Here is a 15,019-nt window from a genome sequence, read left to right on the forward strand (position 1 = left end):
ATCAATTTACGCACTTCAGAAAGGCAAAAACCACTACAGAAAACATAAAGGGCTAACAAAAATCTTGAGTTGAAATAATTTAACCGTGAAACAGCGAAGATTATCGGTACAGAAAAAAACAACGGATTTCTTTCGTATTTACACCAAATTCAAAATAATTATTAAGCACAGAAGACTCGCCTTGTGGAAAGCGGTGAAGGCTTAGGGTTTAAAGGAGACACCAATGCAGAGAATCTTGATTTGATGAAAAGTATTTTATATTGTGGCAAAAAAATTATTCTAAATTAACTAAAATTCAATCATGCAAATTGGCTTCCGGATTGAGTGTGATAGACATAAATTAATTGTGGCGATGAGAATAAAAAAACCAGCAGACCAGCACCACTGTCTGAAGAAAACATTAGACTTTAAGAAATGTCAGAAGCTACTGGTTTTACAAAACAAAAGCAGTAGAAAGATAAATGAAAAACAGAATCAGTAGAAGATGTTGTCTAACGTGACTATTTTAAATGTTACCGTTAAGGTTTCCAAGTATTAGTATTAATTGCGGCATTAAATACTATATGGAGTCATTTAATTCACTATACCGAGTTTAGTATAAAACAAGACTGATTGTTTTATAGCTTTTCTGCAGGAACCATTTTTGGTAATAAAGCTGACTCTATCAGAAACCTGAAGACATCCTCTGATTATGAACGTTGAACTCAGTCGCTTATATATACTTGGAACAAATCTTTACAGCGACACGACGCTACGCATAATATTCTTTAAAGGATCAACGCTATTCTAATTCTACAAGACAATCTCGAATTCCTTGATAACTTTGAGTTCGACACAAAGAAAAGTAGCACACGCTTCATAGCAATATCTGATCTCTTAAAAGATCATCTCGTGCTACTTATTCTTACGCTCTTCACAATCTCTTACAACACTTACACTTTATCGAGAAGAGCTTGTAATCTGAAAAGAGTCTTTTCAGAACTTTGTGTATCACATTACTTTGAGTCGTCGAGTAACTAAGAGTTTCAGTAGGCAAAGGTGTAAGTCCTTCTGAAGTGGGTGTGTACAAGAGTTGTACTGTAATATCCAAAGTCTTTTAGTTATACCTTTTGGAAACAGGAGAAGGGGAGACGTAGAAGATTTTATCTTCGAACTTCCATAAACAACTGCTGCCTACTGTTATTATTGTTTCACATTTACTTCATCAGATTGTTTCCGCACGTATAATTGTTATCTTGGTGAAAGTACACATAACAAGATAAACTACCATCTCTAACAGGATTGTAGTACCTCTTTCAAAGAAAGAAAAACGAATAGAGTTTATTCACCCCCCCTCTAAACTCAACTTCGATCCACAACAATTGGTATCAGAGCAGGTTATTCTTGTTCGTGAAAAATTACAACAAATGGCACACTTTAGCAAGATTCCTATGTTCTCTAAGGAAGATTTCGATGATTGGAAGATTAGAATGCAAGCTCATCCTGCAGCACAAGACGATGACATGTGGTATGTCATCACAGATGGTCCATTTAAAATATTAAACCTAGCACAGCCGTTGCTGTTACTGATGGTGCACCACAAATGGTTGAAAAGTCAAGAAGTGAGTGGACCAGCGAAGACAAGAAGAAGGCCAACCTTGACAATGTTGCAAAGGATATATTATACAAAACCCTCGACAAGAACACCTTTAGCAAGATCAAAATGTGTTCTACTGCTAAAGATATTTGGGAAAAGCTCATCCAGATATGTGAAGGAAATGAGTAAACGAAAGAAAACAAACTGTCTGTAGCAATGCAGAAGTTCGAGAATTTAAAAATGAGAGCTGGTGAAACTCTAAATGAGTTCGATGAAAGATTCAGTAGCTTGGTAAATGAGCTAACAGCTCTAGATAAAGATCATAGCAACAGAGAAATAGCTCTCAAGGTGATGAGAGCCCTACCCAGGGAATGGGATGTAAAAACAATGGCTATGAGAGTGTCCAAAGATCTAAACAAGTTGGAACTGCACGACTTGTTTGCAGACCTGAAAGCGTACGAGTTAGAATTGGAGGTAAGAAGTGGAGAAGAGCCTTCAAGTCTACCTACCAAGGCTCTTGCTACCACTGCTACTGCTATTGCTACTACTTCATCTACTGCTGTTTCAGCTATACCTCAAGCATTACCTACTGTGGTCATTGACAATACATTGGAGAAGACTGCTGAGCAAATCAGTAGTGATGCTATGTCCTTGTTTGTAAAGAAATTCTCTAGGTTCATGAAAAAGAACCATCGAACCTATCAAGGTCCCAATCGCAACTTCAAGAAAGATTCATCATCTGGTGATATGGGATGCTTTAACTGTGGTAAAATAGGTCACTTCATTGTTGATTGTCCTAAACCAAAGAAGGATGACCAGAAGAGAAAAGAACACAAGAGGAATGACAAAAAGTCCAGAAGAGATCGAAAAGCAATGATTGCTGAAGAGAGTAAATCCAAATGGGCGGACTCTAGTTCTGAGTCATCTGATTCAGAAAGTCATTCCAGTGACAGCGATGCAGAAGAAGTCAAATGTCTCATGGCAGACACTGATTCAACCTCGACATCTGAAGAGGTATTTGATTTTGATTCTAACGAATTCACACGAACCGATCTGATTAATGCATTACATGAAATGGTAGAAGAGTATTCTAGACTTTCTCGATCATTCGAAGAAGTTAAGATTGAAAATCAGGACTTAAAGGATCAGAACAGTAAGTTAACTTGCTTGCAAGTGGACAGCTGTAATGATTTACAAGTTGAGATGAGTAAATTAAAAAAGGAGAATGAAAGAGCAAAAGCAGATTTCCAGAAGATACTCTCTGAAAAACAGAAGTTATCACTACTGGTGAATGCTTGGAACAAGTCTTCTATTTCACTGGAAAAGATGCAAGAATTACAAAAACAATCTGGAGACAGGAGTGGTTTCGGATTTTGTAATAATGAAGGCACTTCTGAAACGAATACTAAGCCAAAACTAGATATGAGCAAAGAGAAATATATTCACTTTGTAAAATCTAGCATGGTACAGAAAACAGAAGTACCTACTGTTTCGGAAGAAAGGGTTGTAAATCAGATGAACAGAAGAATGCATTATGGTCTGGGTTATGTTAAACCTAAGGAAAAAGTTGACCAGAGTTCTAGAATCAAAAGAGGATTCAACTCAGGAAGACAACCTCCTATGAAGGTTAAAAACTACCAGTGCTACAATTCTAAACCTGTTCAGAAGAGATACAGGCTGGACAACAGAAACAGAAGGGAAGAACAACATACTAGGTTGCACAATAACAGACCCTTTGCTGCACACACCTCCATGGATACCCAAAGTACAAAAATTGTACAAATGTGGGTCCCCAAAGGACTAATAATGCTTGGACCCAAATAGATTTGGGTACCAGATACTGAAATCTGTGTTTGCAGGAACAACAGAAGAAAACAGAAATCAGCAACTCTACTTGGTATCTGGACAGTGGATTTTCCAGACACATGACTGGACAGAAAAACCTACTTTCTGAGATAATGAATTGCACTGAACCAAAGATAACTTTTGGAGATAACTCAAAAGGTAAAACCGTGGGTAAAGGTAAGATTATCCATGGTAACATAACCATTAAAGATGTGCTATTAGTTGACAACCTTTGTTACAATCTAATCAGCATTAGTCAACTATGTGATAATAGTTATTCTGTGGCATTTCAGAAGCACTTATGTATAGTTAGAGATTCTACTGAAACCACCGTATTAACTGGAAAAAGATAAGGCAACACCTACAGAGTCTCTTGGAACTCAAATCATGTCAATACTCCTACATGCTTAGTTGCTTCTCTTAGTAACAAACACTGGCTATGTCACAAGAAATTGAATCATCTGAATTTCAAGTCAATCAGTCATCTCAAAAAGCAAAACATAGTTGATGGCTTACCTGATATTAATTTTGTTAAAAATCATGTTTGTTCTGCTTGTCAACTGGGAAAACAAATAAGATCTAGTTTCAAGAACAAAGATAGCAAATCAACTTCAAGATGTCTAGAGTTACTGCATATGGATCTATTTTGTCCAATCCCCATCATGAGCTTAGGGGGAATGAAATATAATCTTGTTGTTATTGATGATTTTTCTAGATTCACTTGGGTAATATTTCTCGCAGGAAAAGATCAAACCAGTAGCCTCCTGATCAAGCTTCTGAAAAGAATTCAAAATGAAAAATCTTCTTCCATCATAAAAATCAGAAGTGATCGGGGTACTGAGTTTACTAACAAAAATCTTGAGTTATATTTGGATGAACAGGGGATTCATCATGAATATTCAGCTTCCAGAACACCTCAACAAAACGGAGTAGCTGAGAGGAGAAATAGAACTCTAAAAGAAGCAGCTAGAACAATGCTAGCAGATGCAGACATCTCTCAGCGCTTCTGGGCTGAAGCAATTAACACTGCTTGTTATACGCAAAACAGATCTATGATCAACAAAAGGCATAATCAAACTCCTTATGAAATATAGAAAGGAAATAAACCTAACGTATCTTATTTTCATGTGTTTGGTTGCAAATGTTTTGTACTGAATAATGGCAAAAATCACTTAACTGCATTTGACTCAAAATCAGATGCTGGATTATTTCTTGGTTACTCTGCTGTAAGCAAAGCCTTTAGAATTTTTAACAATAGAACTCTTAATGTTGAAGAGTCGATTCATGTTGTCTTCGATGAAGACAGCAGTGCTCCTGAAATATCTAACACGTCAGATTTGAGTAACACTCTAGACAGGATACACTTGGAACTAGACAGTGAAGATGATGTAGAAGCAAATGTCAAGGATCTTCAAAGTCCGGAACCAGACATTCCAGTAGTGGAACCAGAAGTACAGACATTAGATCTGCCAATACCACCAGAAGACACTCAACAACCCACTACTGATTCCGTCGAGAACAATCTCAACACATCAAATCAGGAAGATATCCACTTAAATCCTTTTATTTGGAGAAAATCTCATCCTACATCATTGGTTATTGGTAATCCAGCAGCGCCATTGAGAACCAGAAGGCAAATGATCAATGAATACATGCATGTTGCTTTTATCTCTTAGGACGAACCAAAGAAAATTGAAGAAGCTCTTCTGGATCCTAGTTGGATTGAAGCTATGCAAGAAGAACTGAATCAATTCAAACGAAACGAAGTTTGGTTTCTAGTACCTAGACCATCTCACCAAACTGTCATTGGAACTCGGTGGGTATTCAGAAACAAACTCAATGAAGAAGGAACACTGATCAGAAATAAAGCGAGATTGGTAGCTCAAGTTTTCAGACAAGAAGAGGGAATAGACTATGATGAAACCTACGCACCAGTAGCAAGGCTCGAAGCGATCAGAATATTTTTAGCCTTTGCTGCTTTCAAGAATTTCAAAGTATATCAAATGGATGTGAAAAGTGATTTTCTGAATGGTCTTCTACAAGAAGAAGTTTACGTCGAACAACCTCCAGGTTTTATCGATCATTTTTCACCTCATTATGTATTCAAATTACATAAAGCATTATATGGTTTAAAACAAGCACCTAGAGCGTGGTATGACACTTTATCGCAATTTCTTATTAATCATGACTTCACAATTGGAACAGTAGACAAAACTTTGTTTACTTTAGTTAAGAATAAGCATGTCCTCTTAGTACAGATCTATGTTGATGATATTATCTTTGGGTCAACTAACCTCAAATTGTGTACCAAGTTTGGAAAATTGATGCAGGATAAATTTGAAATGAGTATGATGGGAGAGTTAACATTCTTTTTAGGACTACAGATTAAACAACTTGATGCTGGAATTTTTATAAACCAAGTCAAGTACACCAAGGAGCTTCTGAAAAAGTTTGGTATGGAAGCATGCTCTGCTGCTTCTACTCCAATGAGCTCATCTATTAAACTTGATAAAGATGAAAGTGGAATTACAGTAGAGGTAACTCAGTATCGTGGTCTTATTGGTTCATTATTGTATCTGACTGCCAGTAGACCAGATATTATGTTTGCTGTTTGCATTTGTGCTAGATTTCAATCTAACCCCAAACAATCTCACTATATTGCTGCTAAACGTATTTTGAAGTATTTGAAAGGAACTCAAAATGTCGGCTTATGGTATCCCAATGATTCATCGTTAAATCTTATTGGATATTCAGATGATGATTACGCAGGTTGCAAATTAGACAGAAAAAGCAAAAGTGGTTTCTGTCAATTTCTTGGTGATAGACTGATATCCTGGTTCACTAAAAAGCAGACTTCCATAGCCACTTCTACTGCAGAAGCAGAATATCTGGCTGCTGGAAGTTGCTGCTCTCAAATATTATGGATTCAGCAACAGTTAAAAGACTATGGAATTGAAGCCTCCGAATCACCAATTTTCTGTGACAACACCAGTGCCATTGCAATCACACGAAATCAAGTACTTCATTCCAGAACGAAGCACATTGACATCAGACATCACTTTATCAAAGATCATGTGCAGAAGAAGAACATTCGTCTGGAATATGTTTCTACTGATCAATAAACAGCAGATATCTTCACAAAACCTCTGCCAGAAAATAAGTTTTCTTATTTTCGAAACTCTCTTGGATTGATAGATTTAAATTAATTATCTGTTATCTTCATGATTGTGCTGTTATTTCATTTATCTCTTTAGAATTGTTTTGCAGAAAATAAAAGACAGGATAAAGAAAATTCAGCAGACAAAATATAAAGTTTTATTAAAAAGGAAAGCGGGAGCGTACATCCTTAACCTCCTCCCTAATGTGCTCTATCCAAAAAGCCAACCAAGTGGTCAACTCTCCAGTAGAGGTACGTAGAAACTCCTCTGAAAAAGCAATCTTTTTCAGAGTCCTCAGCTCCTTTAAGAGCATGAGAAGGTAGACGCCGTCATCAGAGAAGACGTCTGCACTATCAGCTCTTAGAAGACGGCGATAATGTTTCTGCATTGCTACCAACTGCTTGGTAGTACCCGTCAACCCAGCTTCAAAGGTGGATAGAAGCTCATGAAGCTTAGTCCAAGTGGAAAGTACTTTGTTCAGAACTTCGTCTTCTATTGCTTGTTTTCTAGCAGTAGTTATCTCTTTCATGAACTCCTCAGCTAGATCAGGACTATTTTCTTTTGACATTTTGTTTTATGACTATTTGGCTTAACTCTCTGCTCTTATTTATAGATGTCAAAAAGCACCAAAAATCGAGATTATCACACCTATAGTAAAGGATATTGAAATGTCCTATGTCTGGCTCTTGACAGTTTACACATCTAAATTATCATTAATTTAGAAAGAACATTTTTCTGATTATATGAGATTTCGGTCAGAAATAGAAAGAAATTTGTCTTATTATCAAATAGGGTCTTTCTTATATTCCAGTAGAAGCTATCTCGAGTCGACCTCTTTTCTTCTGAACTTAAATTCGTAAATTATTTATCTTATTTAGCTAACAATATGTTATTTGCAGAAAAGCAGAAAGGGACTTCAAGTACTGAAACTGAAACTTTATTAGAAACCATTTTAGTACATTAAACGATACAGAAGTAAAAGCAGTAGATCTACAAATTCTTTTCTAACCAGAATCTTTACATTTAACTTCTGCTTTCAGTTATCCCAGCAGATCGTAGTATCTTCAGCAGGAAAAGGATGATCTTCTTCGAAAAGATTCCAGCAAGCTTGGGTCTAGTAAGAATCTAGCAAGCTTGGGTCTTGTCAGCACTAATGTATTGGAAAAAGATTTGCAGGGGTACAACTGAAGATATTAGTATCATCGATCCACCAGCACTCTCTGATTGCATTAGAGAGTCTTTGGAAAAGATCGATGCTGCATTTCAGACTTAATGGTAGCAACAAATCCTTTTGATTGTTGACATTACATCTCCAGGAGTTTGATCCAAGGATCATTGCATAAAGAACGACATCTTCAATCTTTCTTCTGAACATTCTTGCTTCGACTCCTACATAAAACTTTAATTCTTCTTTATCTTGAGATTTCATTTTAATTTATGAATGTTTTAACTTCGGCTTAAGTTATGCATGTATTTATAGCAATCTTAAGAAGAAACAAAGACCCTTGTGATTGTTCATTTTCAACGGTTCAAATCGCCAAGAGTCGCGTAGTATTTAATAGCCACTTATTAGTTGCAGCTACCGAGGGGGAACAGTATCTTAGTCAGACTAAGATTTTATATCTTTTCAGAAAACAGATAGAATATTTGTCTTTTCGATAATACAACGAGTCTGCTGGTTTTATCAAAGTGCTCAAACTTTTCAGCACTTTGAGACTTCCAGCATACGTTATCATAAAACGACAAATCTTCTTCTGGTTATTCTCAAGTAACCATCTGGACATCCCGCCTCTTTTCAAAATTTTGAAATCATTCGCGTCTCTGACATACTCTACAAGTCTTTTCACACATTCAATCATAAACATACTGACACGTGTCCTTATGTTTACCTGACGGCTGTACAACTATTTTAAAATATTATCTTTTCACTTTTCACTTTTATCGCTTCAAAACTATTGTGAATCAGCTACTGCTTTCTCTCATCTCTTATCTACTGCATATTTTATCTAATCCTTGATCATTAACAATGGCCGGAGCATACACTCTCAATGCATATCAGGTTAACTTTGCTTCAGTTCTCAAGATCAAAGATGAGAACCTTGTCAAAATGTTTCAAGTCCTTGAGAAATCAGGACTTCGAAAGTTTCTGGAAGCACCAGCTGTTATTTACGAAACCGCTCTTCTGGATTTCTATGCTAAGGCAACTGTGCATGAAGGAAAGATTGTCCATGCTCAAGGAGATGCATCCATCTCCATTGATGCCGCACTGATAGGAGCAACTTTCCTCCTCCCACTCTCAGGTAATTCTGAACTATCGGATATTTCAAAGCTAGACATGTCTATTGCTCTTAGCTCTTTCTTAGCCTCTGGAGAAGAATTGTCTCCGTCTTGCCACAAAAAGTTACTCAAAATGGAATATCAAATTCTGGCTGATATTGTGGCAAAAGCTATTTTGGTCAAGGCTGGTACATTCGATAAGTTGACAAAGGAGAAGGTTCAAGTGATGGATGCCATCACTAATGGAACTAAAGTAGATTTGAGTCGTTTCATATTCAAAATAATGAAAGACATTGTTACCAAGAGGAGTTCTGGATTTGCTGTTCAAATCAGCACAATGCTTAAGGATGCTGGTTTTTCTCTTACAAGTGAACAGGATGCTGTTTTGGCTACAATGATTGATGCTGAGAACGTACTCGCCTTAAGGCCTAAGCCAACTGTGGCTGAATTTGTTGCCTTGAAAAAGGAGATTGGAGAGACTCTTTCTGAAGCTCAGAAGTCTCAACGAAAAATAAAATAGAAAAGATTGATCATTTCTACTGATTCTGATAAAACAGTATCAGAAGAATCTGCTGCTGATGATCAACCATCTCTACCAACTCCAATAAAAAAGAAAGCACGCACTGTGCTTAAAATCAAGAAAACCGCAGCAATTTCTGAACTTGAGAAAGTACCAATCATAAAATTGTTTCCAGCATTCGTTCCATCAGCACAACCCTCTGCTCCTACTTCAGTGGAAGCTACTGCATCTATTCCAGCAACCTCTACTGCTTCTACTTTCAGACCCACATCTGGAATAGTTATTCGAGAACCTTCAAGGGGGTCTTCTGCTTTTCGACCCATTTTCCCTATCTCATCGACCGACAAAGGAAAAGGAAAGATGATTGAAGAACCACAATCTTTTGGACTTAAAACAACTGTGACCACAGCTGTTGATCTGCATTTGGCAGAAATTTCTATTTCTGCAAATGATGATATGAGTTTCTTTGATGAATGGCACAGAGTTCGATTTTTCCATTCTTTTGTTTACTTCAAAAAGAAAGGATCTTATGGGAAGATAATGATCGCTGAGAAGAAGGTGTTTCAACTCGCCAAAACAGAAAATGTGATCGAGGCTTTACGTAGAAGAAGCTACATCCTCGAACACTTGACATGTCAGAAGTTGGAGTCAGTTTTGAAGACTCTTAAATCAAATTTTGATCCTACTAATCCTACTGCTGTTCAGGATCAAAACGTCATTTTGATTCTTTCTGACAAATTAAAACAGATGAGAGAGCTCATTCTTGAGCAAGAAAAGGGCTTTGGCAAACCAATTGAGTATCACGTCGGCCTTATTCCAGAATTTTCACAAATACAGACAGTTGAGGAACGGACAACAGCTTCACCAAAAGCTTCTGCTCTCAGTACTCCTGCCTCACCGACAAGGCCAATTCAGTCTCCATCTCTGTTATCCGTGCATGAACTGGCTTCAGTTGAAGAAGTCATTGAGTCCATTGTTTCCACATCTCCTACCACTCAAGAAGCAGTTCCTACCACTTCATTGCCACCATCTCCATCAGCAACCACAGAACAAATTTTGGCAGAATCTGATGTTGTATCTCTTTTTTCAAATTCAGAGAAGTTTTCTGCTGCTCATCAAGGAGAAATGAAAGTTCTTCTGGATCAGCAATCTGAACCAATGACTGCAGCACAATCAGCTTCCCCTACTGCGATTGTTCCAACAGAAGAGAACCTGGTCTCTGACTTGGTTGCTCCTAATGAAGAGATGGTCCCAACAATGATTGCTGCTGCTTAACCTACTGTCCCTGCCATTCCAGAACAAAGCTCTGTTGACCCTGGTCCATCTAGTGCTGTGATGGATGACATTTCTCCAAACCCTATTCAAGTCTCTTCGGCGCTGGTCGTCACTGGTCCAACACAGTCAAACACCCGTCTTGATGAAATTAAGCGACAAATGCTTCAACGAACTCCCTCACCTGAATCTGAAACATTCAATATGGAGTATCAAATTGATGTTCTGCAAAGGGAACTCAATAACCTGATTGAATTGGTCAAGAGGATCTCCTATGAAATGCATCAGAAAATGTTGGTGCTCAGTTCTTCAGAGAACGAATGAGTAAAGAGATATATAAAACGGCGGAATCCATGGAGAAAATGCACGTTGATACCATTGTTTTCAGACAAGCCGTATCCCGACATAACAGTAACGTCGTGCTCGCTCAAACTAACATTCACAATCGACTCACCGAGCATGATGATCTATTTCGATCATTCTCTGCCTCTATGGAAGTAATGGATGCCAAGATTGATTCTCAAATTCAATCTCTCACTGTTATCAATGATCGCATCTCCACTCAAACTCCGTATCTGGAGATGTTAACAAATGGCATTCAGAACTTATCTGGAAGAATGGATGATCTTCTGGCCCATGTGATTGCCGCTGATGCCAAAAAGGGGGAAGAAAAAGGAAGAGCTGCATCTGGAGCAGAACCAAGGCAATCAGAAGCTGAACCTTCGAATAGAAGATTTCAGGACCCTCAAGATGAAGATATTGTTTACAGGGACATTGGAACTGATTGAAAATTTACTTATCTTGTGTTTAACTGATTACTGATTATCTGTTGTTTAACGATTTCTTACTGTTTAGGTTTTGGTATCACCACAAAAAGGAAAATTGATAGACATAAATTAATTGTGGCGATGAGAATAAAAAAACCAGCAGACCAGCAGCACTATCTCAAGAAAACAGTAGACTTTAAGAAATATCAGAAGCTACTGGTTTTACAAAACAAAAGCAGTAGAAAGATAAATGAAAAACAAAATCAGTAGAAGATGTTGTCTAACGTGACTATTTTAAATGTTACCGTTAAGGTTTCCAAGTACTAGTATTAATTGCGGCATTAAATACTATACAGAGTCATTTAATTCACTATACCAAGTTTAGTATAAAACAAGACTGATTGTTTTATAGCTTTTCTGCAGGAACCATTTTTGGTAATAAAGCTGACTCTATCAGAAACCTGAAGACATCCTCTGATTATGAACGTTGAACTCAGTCGCTTATATATACTTGGAACAAATCTTTACAGCGACACGACGCTACGCATAATATTCTTTAAAGGATCAACGCTATTCTAATTCTACAAGACAATCTCGAATTCCTTGATAACTTTGAGTTCGACACAAAGAAAAGTAGCACACGCTTCATAGCAATATCTGATCTCTTAAAAGATCATCTCGTGCTACTGATTCTTACACTCTTCACAATCTCTTACAACACTTACACTTTATCGAGAAGAGCTTGTAATCTGAAAAGAGTCTTTTCAGAACTTTGTGTATCACATTAATTTGAGTCGTCGAGTAACTAAGATTTTCAGTAGGCAAATGTGTAAGTCCTTCTGAAGTGGGTGTGTACAAGAGTCGTACTGTAATATCCAAAGTCTTTTAGTTATATCTTCTGGAAACATGAGAAGGAGAGACGTAGAAGATTTTATCTTCGAACTTCCATAAACAACTGCTGCCTACTGTTATTATTGTTTCACATTTAATTCATCAGATTGTTTCCGCACGTATAATTGTTATCTTGGTGAAAGTACACATAACAAGATAAACTACCATCTCTAACAGGATTGTAGTACCTCTTTCAAAGAAGGAAAAACAAATAGAGTTTATTCACCCCCCCCCCCCCTCTAAACTCAACTTCGATCCTCAACAGAGTGCAAAAACTTATGTGAGATTTTGTGAGATGGATCTCTTATTTGGATCTTCCATGAAAAATATTACTTTTTATGCTAAGAGTATTAATTTTTATTGTTAATATCGGTAGGGTTGACCCGTCTCACAGATAAAGATTCGTGAGACCGTCTCACAAAAGACCTACTCCTGATTGAGTATACAAATACACACACAATACACAAAATTATGATATCACAGAAATAAAAAACAAAATATTGATATTATATTAAAAAATTTAGAAATAATTTTTATATGATTTTCTTATAATTAACTAGAATAATTACTTAAATATGATAGTATTTTATTATTTCAAATTTATGAAATTGTTAGAGATGATATCATATTTTAAAAGATTAATTTGGTTTATAAACATAAAGAAATATTTATTAGCATATGATAATTATAGACGAACCACAAATTTTATAAAAATAGGCTTTGGCAATATTTTTTATTAAACAAAATAAAATATTTTATCATTTGTTTGAGCTGATTTTTATTACATAAAAATTAGATATTGACATTAAATTTAATTACTTCAGGTCTCTTAATGTTTAATAATACTAATATCATTGTGCATGCAATTATTTGATTAGAGTTTCATTAATTTTTAGATTAAACTATGAAGATTGATATTGAAAATATTAATGATTCTTTTGTTATAGTTGGGAATTATTATTTAGATAATGAAAAGGGTAAGGCGACGCTTTTAACGACGGTTTCGCGATCCGTCACCGGAGGCAGCGTCGCATTCTAGAAGTGACGGTTTTTCAACTCCCGTCGCTTATAGGAACGGTTCTTTGGAAGAAGACCGTCGCTATTTTTGCGACGGTTTTAATAAACCGTTGTTAATATTAAGCGACGGTTTATACAAAACCGTCGTTAATATTAGCGACGGTTTTAAAAACCCGTCGCTATTTTTAGCGACGGTTTTGTAAAATCCGTCGCTATATAGCGACGGTTTTATGAAAATCGTGGCTTATCAAATTAAGCGACGGTTTATTTAAAGTGTCGCTCTATAGCGACTGTTTTGATAAAACCCGTCGTCTTTAAAATTAAGCGACGGTTGATTGAAAACGGTCGCTAACATAGCGATGGTAGAATACAAGACTGTCGCACATGGGCGACGGTTTGTGGTATTGTTGCAATATTAGCGACGTTTGATGGAAAAACCGTCGCTATTATAGCGACTGGTGTTAGTAAATTGTCGCTAAATTTAATAGGCGACTGTTTTAATAAAAACCGTCGCTATATAGCGACGGTTTAGGAAAAACCGTCCCTACTCGTTCTGTTTTTTTGTAGTGAACCGCGCTATGAATGACAGTTGTAAGTTTATCCACTCTCAAATCCAAATCACGTTCTAATAACTTCACTACTCTTTTCTTCAATTCTAAAGCCATCAATCTTTGTTCCTGAAATAACAATCAATATCTCATCCAATAATCGGACAGCATAAAACATCAATGGCTTATAAAAAAACATAGTCTGAATCTCTTTCAGCCGATACAAGATCATTTTCCACGAACTTAGAATCTCTTTATTCGTGTTTAATAGTAATTCTTGAACTTCCTTATCAAACTCATTAAAGTAAACATTGATCAACATCGAACTCAAGGCAGATTCTTGAGGCAGACCCCTGCCTAAACAAACCCCACCCAATTCAATGTTGACTATCTTACATTCAAACAACCTTTTTATCAAATCTAGAAATGTCTTATCTTCAATTTTCTCGCCCAGTATCAAAAACAACTTATCAATATGGCCAGAACTAAATAATTCACGATCAAATTTAACAATAAATCACCAACTTGGGTTCACCACCGAATTCTTTAAATACCAAATCGATGTGTGGCGGCCCAAGTTTGCTCGCTTGTCATAGCAAAAGGTAGCAAACCTAAAAACTTATGCATAAACCATAAAACTTGTTTGAACTCTCTCCAAAATAACTCTTTTATTACACATATATCTAAATAGAACATATTTTTAAATGTTAGTTTTCTAAATATATATATATATATATATATATAAAACATTCGAAACAACACTCTATTTTCCCACTTTTTTCTATTATATTTTTATAGAAAAGAATTTCGACAATGAAAATATAAGATTATAGACTTTACACACATTATTGTAGTTCTTCGCAGTGAAATTTGATGGATCTGCCTGCTCTAATGGCAGAGTATTTTTGGGAACTTAAAAGCATGAAATATCACTATATCGGTAACTATATCTTTTTCATTATTTATAATATTATATTATTATTTTATATAATATAACAATTTTCAGTCACACCATAAATTCAACATGTGTTTTTCGATTCGAACACCGGTCCGGTTATGAAGGTGATCCGGTTAAGAAAACATTGAAGTATACTTTTGTTTCCAACATCAGTCACAGAAAAATTATGTTTCAACGTTTACGGTTGTTC

The sequence above is a fragment of the Primulina eburnea genome, unplaced genomic scaffold (assembly GCF_022965805.1).
Source record: "Primulina eburnea isolate SZY01 unplaced genomic scaffold, ASM2296580v1 ctg478_ERROPOS100000, whole genome shotgun sequence".
Taxonomy (NCBI): Eukaryota; Viridiplantae; Streptophyta; class Magnoliopsida; order Lamiales; family Gesneriaceae; genus Primulina; species Primulina eburnea.